Consider the following 15,304-nt stretch of genomic DNA (forward strand, 5'->3'; position numbering starts at 1 on the left):
GGGAGGGGCGGAGCGCGCGGTGATGCTCTCCCGCCCCGCCCCTCAGCGCGCCCGCTTTCCCCGAGGAGCCCGCGTGAGCCGAGGCCGAGCCGGGCAGGGGGTGGGGAGAGGAGGAGGAGGGAGGGAGCGAGGGAGGGACGAGCCGGAGTCTCCCGCTCCCACTCCCACTCCCTCCCTGAGCTGGTTTTTTCAGCTTCCTGTCTCGCATTGTGCTGGCGGCGGATATGTGCAGCGCCTACAGGTGTGTCTCCTCCTCGCGGCGCCTCCGCGGGGCTCCCCGCTGCCCGCCCCGCACCTGAGCGGTCCTCGGCGGTGGCGGAGGCTTCTCCCCTCCCCTCGCTTCCCTTCCCGTCCGCGCCCGCTGTAGCCGCCCGCGCTCCTACCCGACCCGACCCGACCCGACCGCTCCGCCGGCGGCGCCGCCCGCACCATGGGCAGGCGGGGGCGCGGGGCGCGGCGGGGCTGAGCGCGGAGCTGGCTTAGCTCGCGCGGCTCCAACTTGGGTAAGTTTGTGCTTCTCCCCCCGCCGCCCCCAGCGGATTATCCCCGTTGCCTTCAACAGGTGGAGCTCCGGCTGCGGGCCCCGGGGCAGGGGGTCCCCGTCCCCCTCCCCGGCTCCGTTTCCCCGGGGGCCGGAGCGGGCTCGATTCCGGGCGGCGCTGGGAAAGCCTGAAGCTTTCCCTCCGGGGGCAGCCGGCACGGAGGAGCTGTGGCCGGGGAGGTGCGCCGTGGCCGGCCCGGGCTGATGGAAACCTGTCCCCTTCACCCTTGGCGGGGGGAGCTCTGGGCTGAGCGCGGCCCTTCTGGGAAAGGGAGCTGGAAAGTTTGTGTGCAGCTCTGCTCTGCCTGTAGCTCCTGTGGGTTACTCGTGTTCACTGGAGGCTGCGTGTGGGTTGTGACTCACAGAAGTATTTGCTCTGGAAGCACCCACCCCCTGGGCCTGGCCCGGCATGGCAGTGACTGTGCCCTTTTCCCCGTACTAGCCTGCTGGCAGCAGGGTCGGCTTCCAGGGCAGCCAGTGACAGAAAGGATCATTCAAGTACTTTCTGGGTTAATGGTTGGGAGCAAATATCCCTTAACTCCCCCACAGGAGCTGGAGTTTATTTCAGCTTTGAAATCTGGTGGCAATTACTGCTCCTCCCTTGTGAACTGCCTGGCCCTGTTTCTCAGCGTGAATAAGAGTCTTGTTTTGCCCGGTTGCTTTGTCTTATTTTGTTTTGCTTTTGAAACTCAAAATGTTGCCTTTCAGGGGATGGTTCCCCTTTCTACTTGGTTTGTTAATCTGTTCCCAATTGCCTCCATCATCTAACAGGTAACGCGTTCCTGAGACACGTTACCTATTTATCTTAGTGCGTCAGGTTTAAAGCAAGGTAGAGAATGTGGTGACGGTGGGCACTCCTAACATGGTAAAGTAGGTTACTAGCCAGTGCTGCTTCCTTGTGGGTGCTTGTTACAGTTCCTTTGAGGAAATCAGCCCTTCCAGGATGATCTCTGCCCCGGCTCACTGATGGGTCTTGAGGTGACTAAGGAGTCCAATCATTGAGCCACAGACCTGTCCACAGAAGTTGCAGGTCTTTCCACAGGGGAGGGTAGGTCATAGGCCAGGATTTCTCTCCTTTTCCTTCCTCCACTCTCACTTCTCTGCTTTAAGGGTGAGACACTTTACCTCAGAGCAGGCAGCCACTTGGTTGAAGTTGTGGTGCCATGGAGTCTGTCAGCAGCCAGCTCCTCCCAAGCAGCTTCAAAATACAGGGGGGCTGAGCCCCTCATAAGAGATGAGCCCCCATAAGAGACAAGAGCCCCTGGCCTGCCCCACGCCTTTCTAAGCAAGGCTTTTTCTGCCTGCCACCCCTGTTTCCCCCACCCCCCCCCAAGAGTCAGAGTGTAATTCAAACGCTGCTCCCAAGTCTTGATGAAATGCTAATGTTGTCAAAGCCAGAGTTTGAGGAAATGCTAAGGTTGTCAAAGCCAAAGTTGTCCTGAGGGGTCTCTTCCTTTCCCTTCCAGGATGGAAATCTCTCATCAGTTCTCTGGGATGAGAGCTGTGCACCAGCGTCTGGCTAAGGTAGCTTGGGTAACTCATTACCAATGTACTTGCGGTACCGAGTGTGATTATGTATGTGAGAGGCAAGGATTTGAGCGTGATTACATATGCACGTGGAGCCATTCCTTTGCTTTGTGTGCCTTCGGGATTGTGAGTGAGCCAGATTCTTGTAAATATCCAGAGTGCTCGCCTGCGAGAATGGAACCGAGACAGCAGAGAGCATGGCTGCAACCGCAAGCCCAAACTAAGCTGACAGAGGAAATCTAGTCCTTTGCTGGCTTGCCTTGAACTCTTCCCTTTTTGGTGTTGAGGGCTCTGAAAGGCTGTGTGGCATCTTAATTTGATTTGGTATGAAGTACTGATCAGTGTGGTGTTTTTTTAGAAAAGCAGATGGAAAGCGTATTAAACTGAAGGGAGAGCATTGCTTGCTAAGTTTTGATGGGTAGTTCTAAAAGCTGGAGCTTTCTACATAGCTATCTTGTGTGATGCCAGTCAGTCTGTAAGTAAGAGCTGCTTCAGGTTCACATACTGTCACTGGTGTTTTAGTAAAAAAGAATTCATGCAAATCTTTAGGTACTTCTGATAACGTATTCAGAACAAACAGATATGTCCTCCCGGTACGACCTGAAGAAAGCTACATAACTGTACTAAGGACTCAAGCACCATAATGTAGACTTGTTCCAACCAGTTTTCCTAATAAATAGTGGTTCATGGTAGTAGGCAGTATCTGCATGTTGCTGCAGTGTATGCTGTAGGTTTTTTCTACAGTGGAGAGTGTAAATGCTACTACTTGCTTGCTATTTTGGATCAATTTATGTATTTCAAGAAGTTAGGAAACAGAAATGAATAGCTCTTTGTTTTAAGAATTTAAATTAATAAAAGCATACTGGGAGTTAGCAGGTAAGCAACGCTTCTGATTTTCTAGAAAGCCAAAGCAAGGACTAGCTCAGAAAGATGTTAAATAAGGAAGTGGTTTGGCTTTAGTGGATCTTACCTTTGACATCAGAATGTGTGGCAAATTGTCTGTAAAAATGATTGCTTCTTCAGGAAGCTTATGCACATTCAGTTGAATTACTGTTATTCTTCAAGAATTTGGTTGTTTTTTGTTTTTTACAGTCAGTGACTTTGGGTTATTCTGTTGAAACTTCAAGCATTTTTTTTTTTAAAGGGGTGGGTACAGGATTTGTGGCTGGTTGAAATAATTCTAACCACTTAAGATGTTTTTAGATTGAATAAATACAGTTTCACTTTAGCATTTTGAAGGCATTTTTAAATGTTAATAGCTTGAAGTAATGAGAGTAGGTATTTTAAATATTGAATTCTCAATAGATAACGTTCAAAGATTGCCAATAAACATTTAATGGCCACATTAACTAATAGTAAACTAATTGCTATGATTCTGTGACTCTTTTTCATTTTCCCGTTTCTCTTCTCCAAGCGGGCAGTTCTATAGACAGGTAATGAATATTCACTGAAATAAGTTGGCTTTTTCTGTTGCACAAAGCTTCAACTCTAATGGAAAACTGAAATTATGATTCCAATGCACAGTTGATTTAAGCATGCTTAAAATAAGAACAGCAATCTTTTAGGTTCTGATATTGAGTAAAAAATTAAGCAAGTGCATCAGGTTCTTTAGTATTTTAGCTTTAAATCTTCTAAAAAAAAAAAAAAAGAGAGAGGAAAAAAAAGTAGAACTAGTATTTGTAATGCTTTCTTTCTTTTGTACCAAATTTGGACTTGTTAGTTTTGCTTTGTTTGCTAAGCTGGTTCTGCAGGTTCTCTAATGTACCACTACAGAGTTGTAAGGTTTGACTTTCAAGTACTTCAAGTAAAATCATATTAAGACTATTTTCCTTGGAATATTGAAAAATGAAAATATATTTGGTATAATTAAGAATTGTAGGGGTTTATTTTATCATCATCGGCAATCCCTTACAGTCAAGGATGATTGTCTTTCATGATTGTCTCATCTGTCGGTCCAAAGAGGGCTAACGAGGCTCATCTGGGATTGACAGGCTGTTGCAGCTTGGGCACATGTGGGGTGTGTGGCTCTGGGTTCTTGGTTTAGGCTAGGACATGCTGTTTCTGCTGCTCTTGTTTTTCTGTCTCCTGTTGTCAAAGAACTGAGATCCTTGCAGCAGACTTTTCCTCCTTTGGGGGCGTCCTGGCTGATTGTCTCCCACAAGCTGATATTGAAGTTACATTTTTTTCAAGTTGGCCTTGAGAAAGCGCTTCAAGGATATTCTCTGCTCTCCTATTGAATGCCTGCCTTGACTGACCTGGGAAAATAAAACTTGCTTCAGGAGAATGGAGTCAGACATCTAGATGAAGTGGTCAGCCCAGCCAAGTGGATGTCAGATCATCACTTCTGTGCTCATGGTGTTTGCATGCAAGAGGATGGTAATGTTAGTGCATCTGTCTACCCACTGGATTTGAAGAAGCTTCCACTGGCAGTGTTGATGGTACTTCTCCGGGGACTTGAGGTATCTCCTGTATGTTGTCCATGTCTCCAGCTCTGTACAGTAGAGTGGGGATTACGACTGCTTGATGAACCATGAGCTTGGTTTTGGATCTGATGTTGCAACCTTCAAACACTTGTTTCCTCAGGCATCTGAAGGCTGCACTTGCACCTTTGAGGCAATGTTGTATTTCTTCGTCGATGTCAGCATTTTGTTTGAGATGGCTTCCGAGGTACACGAAATACTCAGTGCTCTCCAGAGTCTCACCATAACTGAACTACCAGGGCTGGGTACTGCTTGCTAAGAGCTTGTTAATGGAGGACCTTTGTCTTCTGAATATTAAGTGTCTGTCCCATTTAGTTGTATGACTTGGTAAGACATTAATGATTGCCTGAAGATCTGTTTCCAGGTGAGCGCAAACTACAGCATCATCAGTGTGCAGGAACTCAATTACTTGAGGTTGGGGTGGTCTTGGTTTTGGCTCAGAGTTGACTGAGGTTGAACAGCTTGCTGTCCATTCTGTAGTTTAGCTCCACTCCAATTGGAAGGTTGTTTGTGGTCAGATGTAGCATTGTGGTAAGGAATATTGAGAAGAGCATCGGAGCAATGATGCAGCCTTGCTTAACTTCTGTCTTAACCTCAAAGGGATCTGTGACAGATCTGCTATTGAGACCCCCTGCTCTCATACCATCCATGAACTCCAGGGGATTTATTTATACCGTAAGTAAATATTAGGTCAATTTGGACTTGACACTAGCTCATTAAAACATTGTTAAAATCAGTGAGGTCAACTGAACAAGTAATTTTGGAGAATATGTAGGTAAATTTTTTAAATCTAACATTTGGATAGTAAGGGGTCTAAGCTTGTAATGCTTATTCTATTAAAGCTCACATTGGCAAGTGGAAACAATGATTGAAGAGCAGTCATCTTGAACTATAGGTTGTTTGTTTTTAAGGTGTAGAGAGAACTTTTCTAACTGTAAGGGTAGTTAAACACTGGGAAAGGTTGTGGAATTAGTCAGACAAAAGTGTTTTGGGGATGGTGTAGGTATAGTTGATCCTGCCTCAGAGTACTGGATTGGACTAGACGACCTTGGCATCCTGTATGTTTGTGACTTCCAAATGGCAATTGCTTACTGACTTGTTAACTTATAAAATGTGCTCCCTACCCCACACTTCCCCCCTCACAGACTTGTTAAGCTGGAAACAAACACATTTTATGAGCTTCCTTTCATTTTTCTGTATCTTCTGTCTCTGTAATAAACCTCCTTTAAAAAAGGTGGATGGATGGAAAGAAGTATTTGTATCCATATATTGCTGAGGGATGCCTGTATTGACATCAAAAGTTTAATTTCAGAAACTGAAGTCCAGGTTTTTCATAGCTAGCATATCTTTAATTAGATGCACACTGATGCAGCTAGGAACCAAATTGGACTTTTATGTATGTGGTGTTGAGTTTTAATATTACTGATATCAGTACATTTCTGTTGTGAAATTGCAGTTTCTGCAAAGCCAGAGTTGGTGTCAGATCCGTGTGATGAATATCTCCGTAATGTATCTTGGTTTGTGGAATTCCAAGGTCTCTGGTAGCACAGATGGCTGGCATAGTCCCTCCAGTGCATTCCAAGTCTGTTCCTGTGTTGCTTCACTGATGTGTTTAGCCTCCAATTTTCTGTCTGTCTGGGTTCATGCTGGGCACACATCCCCTCAGCTGAATCAACTTGTCAGTATTAGAAATGAATTGGAACTACTCTTTCCACATATATGGGGTCAAAATGTGCTAGCTTAAAAGATCTGTGTTTATAATTAAAATCTTGTTGTTAATCCCCTCATTCTTCCCTTTGTAATTGGCACCCCTGTGTTATGGTCACTATCGAACAATAAAATGCATTTTGATAGTTTCCAGTGAACTAATCATTTAAAACATGACCATGATAGCTGGTGCCTGAGTGTTATCACTCTTTGATCTCAGGGTTAAATTATGAATGCTTAATCTGAAATTTTCCCATACTATTAAACATAGTAAATAAATTTCATTTCTAGGAACATTTTAGATGCCAATACTTGAGGCTAATGACACCTTTGCCAAGCCTCTGGATGGATAGGTTCCTTCAGAGCTCATAACAAGACAGGCTGCTTACAGACGTGAAACAAACAAACAAACAGCATTTTACTTTCAGCTCAGCATGTCCCTGTGCTGATCCTAGCACGTGCTCAGAGAGGCATCATGTTAGTTTGACTCAGCTCACCCAATGTTTGTATAGATCATGCACTTCAGTGGAGCTTTTTGGTGCTTTTATCTAACAGCTGATTGAATCAGCTCTAAATAAAAATGCCAAAAAGCCTCTCCAAAGTGCCTGATCTATACAGATGCTGGGGAGCCAAGTCAAACTAGTACTCTGCTGCTTCTGATAAAGCACTGGTTGTTGTTGGGTTTTTTTTGTTTTTTTCATGTCTGTCAGTACCTATAAAGTACTCTTAAGTTTTTTCCATTTTAGCTATGAATAATATAAACAATCTTAAAACTGATTTAGTATGTGTATCTATACATTGTCTTGCACCTGATCAAATAGAGTTAATTTTAAAACACACTTGGTTAAGTTGGTCCTGATTTCTGTGAGGAATACATGGTATGAAGATCTGATAATCCTGAAGATCCTTGATATGTTCATAAAGACTAATAATTTGGTCCTTTTGGCAAAACAGAACACAAATCATGACTTCCTAGGACAAAAATGGAAAATACCTGACTGTACAAAAACAAAAAGACCTCTTGCTTGATGAGGTCCCCAAAGCCTAAGTCCAGAAATACAACACATGCCACTTTTTTCTTAGTCATAAGTATGAGGATAAGTGTTACTGACATAGACATATTTGGTAAATATTAGCCATTAGTTCCTCATCAAGATGACCTCTGTGAATTAAGCATTTTTTTTTCTTTTTAAGATATTTTGTCTCTTAGTTTGGACCACAAAACAGCTAGGACCTTTTTCTTTAGGTTATTTGTTGTGGCTGCTTGAGCCTAGGTATATTTGCCAAAGCTGAAAATCCAGTGTATATGCTTTGTTCCTTAAATACTTCAAAGGAATGTTAATTTGTCATTCTTAATGTGTTTCCACAACATATGTTAAATCTCGTCTGACACGACTAATATATTGTAGTGGCTGAATGAACTTGAGTGGGTAGAGACTTACTACTTGGCCTATTGCTTTTAATACAATAGGTTTTACCCCTTCTATTTCCCAGTCCTGTGGGAGTAGTGAGTAAAAGAAAGAGCTTTGAAAAACTTCTTAATATGCATTTTTAGTTCACATCAGCAGCTGAACTTGTTTCCCCTCATAAATTAACTAACAGGCAGTGTAAACTCCTGGTGTAATCACAGCGTAGGTACATCATTCTCAAAGGTGTCATTTAAAAAGCCAGAAAAGAAATTTGAAAGGATACCTCTTAAGTTTTTTCTTCTTCTTTTCTTTTTTCACCCCATACAAACTAAAGGTCTAAGTCCAGAGTGGCCAACCTGCAGCATGAGTGTCACCAGTGGCACAAGCAACCTGTGTGTGTGTGTGGGGGGGGGGGGGCATGTTTTAGATCAGGGAGGAGGCAGACAGTGCTGGGAGAAGAAAGCAGAACAGCAGATCAGGCAGGGGAAGGGATTTGGAGTGGCATTCAGGGAGGGCACAGGGCTTAATTGACATCACACCTGCCCAAAAGGTTGGTCCCTATTGACCCTAGGGTGTTTGAGCAGGGTGTTTGTTTGTTTTGCACTTTAAAGGTGCTTCCCCCTGCAAAAATTCCTTATGTGGATAGATTGCAAAAGTTTTGTGAAGGTCATTCCTCAGCAGTGTGTTCTCTCTCTCTCTCCAAGTGTGGTGATGCATATCTAGATTTCATGTAGCTTTCCCTGTTTGTGATTTTAATGACTTGTCAGGACCTGGGAGAAAATAAGAATTCTGTGATGAATAATACTGGGTATGGTCTATTCACTTGGCATTCAGTAGTGGAAAGGTCTTAAAGCATGGTTCATTGTGTATCAGTCTGCATTCTTCAGGTTTCCCTCACTTTATGTGGGTTCTGTATGTGCAAATTCACTCTTATGTGATAATCTTTTTTAATATCAAAATTCATTATATGCGAGGTAAATTCACTCTTATGCAATCAGTGTGGTGGAAGCCTGCAGTCAGCTGCTTTGTGCAGTGCATTTTGGGAGTGACACACCAAAATATACTCTCCTGTGTGGATCTGTGCTTCTTGCTCGGTGTCTGCAAGACTTGGTTCTGAAGTTGCCATCCCCATTATGATGGTGCCCTGTGCTTGTGTGTACTGTCTACTGTTGGTGAGTACCAAAGTTGTCTTGTAATGGGTCTGGGGGTCAGCGTGGTTGAGGTCTTAGAATGTATCTGTATTTATTGTGAAGTGGGTTCCCTTTATGCAAGTTTGAGTTATGTGCTGTTTTCCAGGAAGGCGTTTACAGCATAAAATGGGGGAAACCTGTACTTCTTGTAACAGCAGTTGAAAATGCAGAGTGACTCCATTAAAGTTATTCACAGACTTGTATTCATTGACTTTAATTCTGAAAGCAGTGTTAGACTGTGTTGGCTGACCTTCCATAACAAGCTACTTCACTTAACTTTCCCTTTATTATATCAACCAACTTGTCTGACTAAAACACATCTTCTAGAAAGCTGGATGGAAGACCACGGAGATGGAAAATGTATCGCTTCCTTTGGTAGTTTGATCAACCAATGGAACATGCTCACTTCTTTAAAAGAACCTTATTGTATACAGAATTTCCCCCTTCCCCTCCCCCCAAAACTGAAGGTAATCAAATTGCTTCTTAATCCTTCTTTTTAATGAGTTCAGTCTGTAAAAATTTAATTTTTTCAGTGTAAAGCATGTTCTTCAGTTCCTGATTCATTGCTGTATCATTCTTTCCAATTTTTTTTCTACATCCTTTAAAAAACATGGATTCTAGAACCCTGTTCCAGTATCTGTCTAATGAGAGCCATATCCAGAAGTAAATTATATCTATATTTCTGTTTGTTTCTCTCTTGTTTATACTTTTAAGGATTGTGTTAGCTCTTCTAGCAACAGCAACATGAGGATTCATGCTGAATTGTTGAGTACTGTGACCCTTAGGTTCTTTTAACAATTGCTGGTTTTCACAATACAGTCCACTATTGTATAGGTATGTTCTTCATTCCTTGTTCCTAGATATATAACTTTGCATTTGGATGTATTAAAATGCATTCTGCTTGAATGTGTCCAGCTTCCTAAGTGATCCAGATCTCTGTGTAACTGCCCTATCATTTGTTGTTTACCATCCTACCAATCTGTGTGACCCACACATTTTATCAAATGATTTTTTTTTTTTTAATTTCCATTCAGATCATTGATTTAAAAAATGTTGAATAATACTTAGCCTAGTAATTATCCCTTTGGCACTAGAAACAATGTCATTTAATGACTGCATTTCTCACTGACATCTGCTGTCAGTTAGCCAATCCTTAATTCAAATGATATTAAAAAATTGGCACTATGCAATCAGAATGTCATGTAGTACAAAGTCAAATGCCCTGGAAAAGTCTAAGGTCAGGTCTAGAAGTGGATGTTGCATTCATTCTAATTTGCTGTACTTGCTGTGATTTAACTATTTCAAACTGAAGTGAGCTCACATAGCAAAGGTACTTTGCTTGTTAATCATTTTACCATGCAGATCTGCCTTTGTTTGAACTATGCTCAGTATTCTGGGCAGAAATTCATGTGGCATAGTATTCTATTACTCAGCTCTGTGCTGTGATTTTTTTTTCTTTTTCTTGTGGTATGCATAGTGGAGACAACAAGCATTCCTGGAACCATGGGGGCAGAACAGCAAGGAACTGATGGTAGGGAAAGAGGTTGTAATTTATTAGTTGACCTGCACCTCAATAAGAATCTTTAGGAGAGGTGCACCAAAATGTGTAAGCTGAAAACCAAATGTACGTTGCTCATTGAACACCCTAACTTAACAAGAATTGGGTACAAATCTAAGACTAATGGAACTGGCCACACTCAGGATCTCACATTCCTGTACATCAGGGCCAGGCAATTATTTTGGGCAGAGGGCTGCTTGCTGAGAGTTTTGGCAAGCCATCGAGGGCCACATGACAGGCAGCCCAAGGCAGGTGAATATTAATTTTCTAAATGTTTTAGGGGCCCCGCAGGCTGGATAGAATGGCCTGGTGTGCTGAATCCAGTCCTCAGGCTGTATTTTGCCCAACCTTTCTGTAGATGATGAGCTCAGAAGATTCTTTCTCTATCCCACATGGGGCAGTCACTGTCGTGGAAAGGTTATGTCAGTAGTTTGTCTGAAATTTTAATCCTTTTATAGAGTGCTTTGCAGGAATATGAAATGCCCGGGTATGCAGCTTGATCTCTGTGACAAAGGTGTTTTGTCACATCTATTTGTGTCCTTTTGGAGAGGCATGTTCCATTTCAGTACTCTAAAGCCCTGGACTCGTGAGTGGGTTAACATTCAACCCTTGGGGTAGTTGAGCTGTCCCAATTTTTAAAAAAGCAAAGAACATATGACAGCACCTAAACCTAATGTAACTCCAACCCTAGTGGGGTGTGCATTTTCTCCTGGCTGCTACCAGAGTACTCCCTTTTTTTTGCTCGTCTAGTTCCTGCATTTCAGTGCCCAGTCTGCTTGTTTCTCTGAGTTTTAGTGGCACAGTTGGCTTAATTGATTGCAGCTGTCATGGTGCAATTTGCTGTTAGTAATGCTTCAAGTTTTGCCTCTTCATGCATGTGTCCCTGGCCTAAGAATGCTGCAGGAGATTCTCTCTCCACAACTCTGCTTTCATGATTTCTCAAGGGACAAATTCCATAGTTCCTGGAACAGACCCTCTTACATCATTCCCCTCCCCAACTCCCCATCTCAGCTAGCTCATGAGGGCTCTGGCATTACATATTCTAAGGGAAATCACAAAAAACAGTAAGTGCAAATTGCCTTAGTCTACCAGCAAAAACACTGTAGTTGTCAGGGTCCCTGGCCAGTCAGGCCCAACCAGGCTGAGCTCTTGAGCTTCCACACTGACCTTGATCCCAAGCTAATGCGACTGCCCCAGTTCTCTGTGACTTGATTGGCTGCTGAGAGTGCCACTCAGTCCTGTTAAATACATCAGCAGCCTCAGGCTGCAGGCATGCCTTGACAACAGACTCAGTCTGCTCTGGCAAGCCTCATGTTCACAGCTGTCTCTGGTTTTCCTGGCTCCTGCCTCAGCTTTGACTTTCCCTGACCCTGCATTTGGATCTTCCCTGGAACTTTATACTGGCTCTCTGATTCTCCTCGTTTCTGAGCTCAGCTTGCACCCCATACTGCATCTTTTGGATATCTGTTCCACTGCTTCCAACCCTGACCTGATGACCCAGTAATCTGTACTGCACTTAGCTGACCTTCTGATTGCCCTTCAGGAGCCTGTCTGCAGGCCCAGGTGCACCCTCACATCAAAAGAGACTGGTTCCTGATCTCCAAGCCGATAAAGATTGTGCCCACTGGACATGCATGTAACCTGAAGGGCCGTACCTTGAAGCATTTTGCTCTGAGAAATCCTCAGGAGAAATAAGTAGATGGAGCTTAAAAAGGCAGTAGGCCAAACCAGTAGGATATGAGTATGTAGTAGGGGTGTGCGAAGCGGGCTATATTTGATTTTGGATTTGACCCAATTCGGGGGACAGTGATTTGATTTGTTGATTAGGATTACTGTCCCAATTTTTTGATTCAGTGGAATCCAAATCTGAAGATTCTATGCTGATTTAGAGACACAGCTTTAAATGTTTCTTCTACATCCCTCCAGGCACCAGAAGCAGCTCACGAACACTGAGATGGTGGGGTGGATGCAGTGTCCCACAAGAGCATGGGGACCCCCCCGTGAGCTCAGCGATCAGCCGTGATGGGACCCTGGGTACCCCCGCAGAACCAGGAGGCAGTAGCTGCCGAGGTGGGGGGGTGTTCCCTGCGCGCTCCACAGTGGACCCAGAAGTAACTATCTACTTGGTCTAATAAAAGCTATCATCTCTCCAAGAATTCCGATTACTCTTGCCTGCAGACCAACATGGCTACAGCCTATATCCCGCAAACTAGTTATTCACGTGTAACATTTTCAGAGACTAGATGCATCACATCTATTCATTATCTTATCCACCAAGCTTGAAATCTCTTTAAAAATGGTATTGGGTTTGTTTGTGCTGCTTTCCTTCAGATCATGATGACTGGCATTAATTATACTCCTATCCTTTTCGTTCATTTATTAATTGAATAACATCTTAAATCAATGATCTTATTATCTTCCTGTACTGCTGAAAATAAACTAAAGTCTGCCCAAGGTCATCTCAAGTGCCAGCTCCAAGACAAATATCCATACTTGTAATACCAAGCGGTTTCAGTCTCTGGGTCCAGCATCTTATCTGAGATGGGAGTTCAAGACTGTTGCTTGTTGACTTGGACCCCTTTCTCTAACTTTGAAAGAATAATTACTATGCAGCAAGAGGCATCTTTACAGCTGGAAGCCCTATGTCAGGGGTGGCCAACCTGCGGCTCTTCAGAAGTTAATATGCATCTCCTTGAATCTTTGCACAAGCACATGGTGATCAGCTTCCAAATGGTCACTGTGTGACTGTGTAAAGATTCAGGGAGATGCATATTAATTTCTGAAGAGCTGCATGTGACTCTGGAGCCCCAGGTTGGCCACCCCTGCCCTATGCATTTTCTTTATCCTTCTTGTGGGAGGGAAGTGATTCCTTGAAGGTTCTCCTCTTCTCTGCATAGAAAAGTTGACTTGCAGTAGAGGGGAGAGTACTTTTATTTAAGTGAACTGAAACCTATTTAGGTGAGTTGTACCTCTTGCCTTCCTGACTTTTGCAACTACAAGGTACAGCCAGAGGAGGTCCTTAAACCTAGGAGTTACTGGTTTGCTACACTATCAGCAGACATGGTGACCTGGTGTTTGTGTTCTGGGCATATTAAACAATCTTTTTATATAAAGTATGTGGAACATCTCAAGTTTTGTAATTCCACTGGACTACGCGTTGTTTGACAGTAATTTCTATGCATATTTCGAACTGTGGTGTAATAAGATATTTAATAACTTGTGAATGTGAATCATCTCCAAGGTAATCTGGTTATCAAAACATAGTATCTCAGTTGCACAATAACACTTACACTTGTTAATTACAATTTTGCAATCTGCGTTGCTTATGCCACTGTTCAAATTATCGTGTACAGGTGTACTTGGTGAGGACTCTCCAATTTACTTTTCCCAGTTGTAGCAATTAGTCATTATCTTTTCATTTCAATCCGGAGGCCTGTAAATAAATAAGTACACTTCTGAAATGTAAACAGGCTCGGAACTCTGGATGGCATTTGCTGTTGCAGCAGGAGAAATTTGAAAAGGCAGCCAACTTTTATTCCCAAGCAATGGGATAATTAATCTACTTTGAATGAGAGCCTGACTACCAGAATTGTGTTTAGAAATCTTGGAAGTCAGAAATTGTGCAAATCAGCCAGCAGTGAGAATTGATAGGGTGAAATGTTCCTTGTGCTCAACTTATCTCTTTTTTTCCTAAGTAGCCTTAGTAAGCTATTTACTAGGGAAAGCCAAGTGCTTCCATATTGCTTCTCATTCTGCTCCTCCCCCATATTTATGATTTAAGAAAAATCCATTTCTAATTATAGTTACATTTGCTTGTCTGCGTCTGGCTTTTTCTGAAATCATGGGAGTGTTGTGCCATACCATGCTAGCTGCCCATCGCTCAGGTGGCATAGTGGCATTAGTAAGTCATTATGTCTGAAAGCAGTTGGAAGCAGGGTTACCTGCTCCATGAGTGGTGTACCTGAAAGATAGGGTTCTGAGAGCATCACTGAGGAGGATCTGGATTTCATTCATAACTTTGGTTGACTTTGAGCAAGTTTCTTTTGTGTCTGCTTTCTCATTACTACCTTCTGTAAAGATATTGATATCTGAATGTGAAAAGTGCAAATTTACAAATAATTACAATGTATTTATTTGTAAAAGAAGTAAAGAATTGCTGCAATATTCACTTTACCAATGGAATAAGGATTCAACAATGCCTTGCAGATTTCTTTTTCCTCCTTTACATGGAGGTAAGGATGAAAATTAAGTTTCTGGCGAGATTTTAAATCCACAAGGACCCTGCTAGCACTTCTGGTCTCCCTGAATACTCACTGAAACAGGAAGTGTGGAATAGTTATGCACCTGAAGAGGGAGCTAGGAAGTAAACCAGTCTTCACCACCCATAGGTTCTCTCTTTTGACTGATGAATGATGATTAACTGTAGTTAGCGCTATGCCTGGCAGTTAGTCACGCTAATAATACACTGCTAACCATGCATATAGTAATTTCTTTTTTCCTCTTACCTCATTTTGTAAGACTTTGCTTTTAGATCTTGTAAATGGGGTGATAATTTCAAAGTAAACAACCACTGGCTCTTTCTTGCCAACCTCTTTCCACAGGGTATGCAAAGTAAACAGAGCAGCTAGGAAATCAGTCTTGCACCTTCTCTCATATTACAAGGAGACCAAATTTTAGGATGTTTGTTAACTCATTAAAAAAACTGAGTAGAAGTGCACAAATTAAATTGCTATACTGACGCAGCATTTTAATATATAGAACGACTCCACAGATTTTTTTTTTTTTTTTTTAACAGTCTTACAGAGCTTTAGGGAAAATATGAAAACTTTAAATGTTCATAGAGTGGTTCTGTTTTGTGTATGTGTGATTCTTCTCTTCCCTCCACCATGCCC

General features: G+C 42.8%; 1 long non-coding RNA gene across 1 annotated transcript in view; it reads left to right on the forward strand.

Moving 5' to 3' along the window:
* Positions 1-85: 85 nt before the first annotated feature.
* LOC109315662 overlaps positions 86-15,304 on the forward strand; it is a 109,034-nt gene continuing 93,815 nt past the window's right edge. Inside the window, exon 1 of the long non-coding RNA XR_002102572.1 lies at positions 86-503. This is a non-coding gene — a long non-coding RNA (uncharacterized LOC109315662). The remainder of the gene's footprint in view (positions 504-15,304) is intronic.

Source organism: Crocodylus porosus, unplaced genomic scaffold (assembly GCF_001723895.1).
Source record: "Crocodylus porosus isolate Cpor-Errol unplaced genomic scaffold, CroPor_comp1, whole genome shotgun sequence".
Classification (NCBI taxonomy): Eukaryota; Metazoa; Chordata; order Crocodylia; family Crocodylidae; genus Crocodylus; species Crocodylus porosus.